Here is a 3,731-nt window from a genome sequence, read left to right as displayed (position 1 = left end):
TGGCATTGATGTCTGCTTGTTGTTAATAAATCCGTAAAAAATTCCAATTGCTTAATCGCTTTTCCACACATGACAACAAACACACTCATGTCGGAAGTGTGCTAATTGGGAAAGCGTCAAACGCGTTGGCTTTCGGCAATAATACGCAAAATTCGGTGATTTTTCCAATTTTCGTCCTTGAGGTGAATGTGGCAACGAACAGTGGTCGATTGTTTAAAAATGCCACCGATTTATCGGACATGTGCAATCATGTTTAATGCTTGCATTGGCAAAACTTGTTATGATTATTAGCAATATTAATCGATTGCACCAACGATTTGTCTGGCTCCTGCACTTTGCGGGTATTTTTTTAGTTTTTGGACCCACAAAACTGTTCAATTCAGTGGGTAAACAGTCCAATGTGAACCTGCCGGGTTGGCTGGCGGCTGCTGGAGAAAAACGACGGTTACTCTCCTATGGTTAACGCGTGTAATCGTTCGGAATAACAATCACTATTGTCACGAGCCGGAATCAGATGGCGACTAATTGCTGTAGAATCATAAAAAATAGTTCAAGCCGAACTCTGGTAGTGGAGTTCTCTGAATTTCTGTTCACTTTAGAGGATTGTTTGCCATTGACAGCCAAACAAGCGCCTCGTGTATGACGTCGCGTACACCACCAACCTGCCATGTAGGTGTCACTTTGACGTTTATCTACCTATGTGTTTTATGTCAATCATTAATCAAACCCAAGGGGGGAGAAGGCGCGGAAATAATGCGAGAGAGACAAAAGGTTTATTACGGCTATTAATTTAATTTAATTAATTTTTTTTATTTAAATACGCGTATAGATGCGATTAACATCAGGCGCAAATGTTTTTACTAGGCAGGCAAATAGCGCAAAGAGCTTTTGGTGCCGTTATTGATTTTCCAACAAAACCATAACCATTGAAGAGCACACTTATGGGCAAACCATCGCAGTATTTGCCCATCAGAGTTTCATTATGTTTCCGTGAATTTTTCATGAATGTTCGGAGGCTATTGTTGCAATTATTTTCTAATAACGACGGCGGAAGAGGATATTCCTATGTGTGTTTTGATGACATGGCGTGTAGTTGAAGTTCGATATTTCGTGATGATTGCGTTCCGGCAAATTACACGCTTCGTACATGAGATTAAAATTCGTCAATAGGTACTCGATCAAATGCAGCCATAAATATTGCCTTTCAGGCATTAGCCATTCAGCGCTTAAACGCCGTTTACCAACAAACTGAATGGTTAATTGGCCCGTTCGCAATAAATTCTATGGCATTTGATGAATACGAAATGCACCATGAATATTTAGGTTCGAAATGCTTTAAATGTATCAATTTGCGACGGTTTTACGGCGATTTCCGCTTTCTTCTAATACATTAAGATTGCCTATCTTATCTAATCGCCCTGTTTGCCACCCAAAAAAACTTGATTAATGAACAAGTGGGTTTATCGCCAAAGAATCAACTGATGGCATGTTTGGGCCGCGCTCGATTAATCGAACTGAGCTTAACCCAATTTTGACTACAGTTTATCGATTTGGTGGACTGAAGTCCGGCCCTTAATAATGGATGAAGCCCGCGATTGAATGGATATTGAGTCCTAAAAAACATTGAAAACGCTCCAAGCTGGGGCTTCAGGTAAACCGTTGGGGCAACCGACCTAAAAATATCCATGAACAATGGAAAAAGCGGACAATAAGGTTCAAAAGTCGTCAAGCGATAGCCGCTGAATATTCATCATCAAGTGAATACTATCCATGAATTTGCCGATTGGTTCGGATAATTCGCGTTTTGCCCTGAACATTCAACAATCGCCGTTGCTCAAAGTGCGTCACGCCAGTACTTGGCTTTTATTGCCAATGATAAAACGCGATACTTCCAATAACTAACCATTGTTCATGGGCGAGTTGGCGAAATAGAATAAAAAATTATGACCCTACTTATCGAAAGCAGTTAAACTTATTCATTTCAAATATCGTTTTTTCCGAATGCAACGTTGTGCCCGGTCAACTGTGTGGTTTGGCCACTGCTTGTCGTGTAAATCGTAAAAATGCCAGCGGCCTCGACGTCGCAACACTTTTTTGTCAACCGGGTGCGCCACTGGCCCTCTGCATTTGCTGCTCAATATGGCCAGCCCGCTTTCTTTCATTTACCCGCAATTGTGCGCCACTGATGTCCGACCCACATCATTCGGTTCAGCGCCTAATTTATCAAAAATCGTGTTTAGCGTGCAAATCGTCGGCGAACACTTTTGGGGGCCCGCACTGCACTGGCTTTTTTCGAAAAATGCGGGCTTAAAAAACAAAGCTGGCTGGAAAAATGTCAGCCTACAAACTTCCGGCCTTTCCCGGGTGACTGAAGGGCTCATTTAAACGTCAACATGACAGATCGTCTCACTGGCCCGTCAACGCCTAACCTTGACAAGTGTCAATTTCGATGAAAGCTGTCACTTTTTCAACTACTCACCGGGAAAATGCGAATTTGGCATCCTGTCAGTGGTGTGTTTGTTGTGGGAATCAGGGAAATTTCGAAAAATCCATGAACAACTACGACGACAAACAAGCAAATATTCCGTTGTAATCTCGAGGCCCCGGCTAAGATTATAAGCCACTTATTATGCCCTGATAACAAAGACAAACAGCCTGGAAGGTTACGAACACAATAAGCAAAGATCAAAACACAGTATGATAATTTTTTAAATAAGCGGTCGATTATTAGCCGGGTTATCAGTTAATTTCATTCGCAAACATGGATAGTCACTTTTGTTGCAATAACTGTAGTAGGTATACCGGAGTCATGTTTGTCAGCTGTTATGCTAATGAAGGTTTTTCTGCTTTGCAACGGTACGTCTATGTTAATACGGCCTGCCCGAAGGGACCACCGCTTAGGGTATGTGAGCTCTAGATCAATCTTTATCTCTCTGTCAGAGCATAATTCATAGATTCACATTGTAGATAACTGTTGCTCAAGCAGCGATAACGATGGTATCGTCTGCGCARTMATTTTTCCAGTGCACCCTTTAAATGCCAGTTATTTGAGGATTAGTTTATGCCGATTCGGGAAGTTTGGAAACTTTCCATTGTTGCGGTTGCATCAAATGATGCGGAGTAACCAAAGTCCTTYTGTCGAACCTTTTCGGSMWTTTTTTGCATATAAAACARYAGCYCAAGTTTCGATAATAGTCGTGTCRTCKGCGAATATTTGGTTGTCTGTTCTGCCTGGCCAGGATTTCCTTTTAATGCARACTTTAAGRAAAACTGGCAATCTTGCATTTTGTCGGTTCGTTCCTGCCAATTCGGAAAAATTTGAAAACTTTGCCATTGGGGTTGCATTTGACACGCGCTAATTGTTAAGCCAAAAAACTCCCCTGATGATGACGTGGAAACGAAACCTTTTCTGTCTTTATAAGCAAACAAATTAAAAAAAAATCAATTAACTAACAAAACTTTTTAAATCAATAACCGTGTATTTGAGCAAAAAAACCAAAAGAGCGTTTCTATGCCCAATTCAATGTAGCATAAGAAACTGATTTTTGTTTGCCAAAAACTCATTGGCGTACGCCGGTTTTGCGCCTATAAAGTATGAAAAGGTGAAATATGGCGCACACTTTCTCGTGCAAGACAACAGTTTTCACGTTTTCAATCAGAAAATGTGCATTTTAGCGAAAAAACCCAAAAGCGCTTTTTGGTTCCCGACTGAATGCAGAAATAGAAAATAA

At 41.0% G+C, this 3,731-nt stretch overlaps 1 protein-coding gene across 1 annotated transcript in view; it reads right to left on the bottom strand.

Annotated features, from left to right (window-relative positions):
- The window catches only part of LOC109543015 (tetratricopeptide repeat protein 28), a 39,796-nt gene that overhangs the window by 35,284 nt on the left and 781 nt on the right, over positions 1-3,731 (bottom strand). The gene's annotated exons all lie outside the window — the stretch shown is intronic.

Source organism: Dendroctonus ponderosae, unplaced genomic scaffold, assembly GCF_020466585.1.
Source record: "Dendroctonus ponderosae isolate FM_Combo_2020 unplaced genomic scaffold, Dpon_F_20191213v2 Dpon_F_20191213_4, whole genome shotgun sequence".
NCBI classification, from domain to species: Eukaryota; Metazoa; Arthropoda; class Insecta; order Coleoptera; family Curculionidae; genus Dendroctonus; species Dendroctonus ponderosae.
This window is presented reverse-complemented; position numbering and strand designations above follow the sequence as displayed.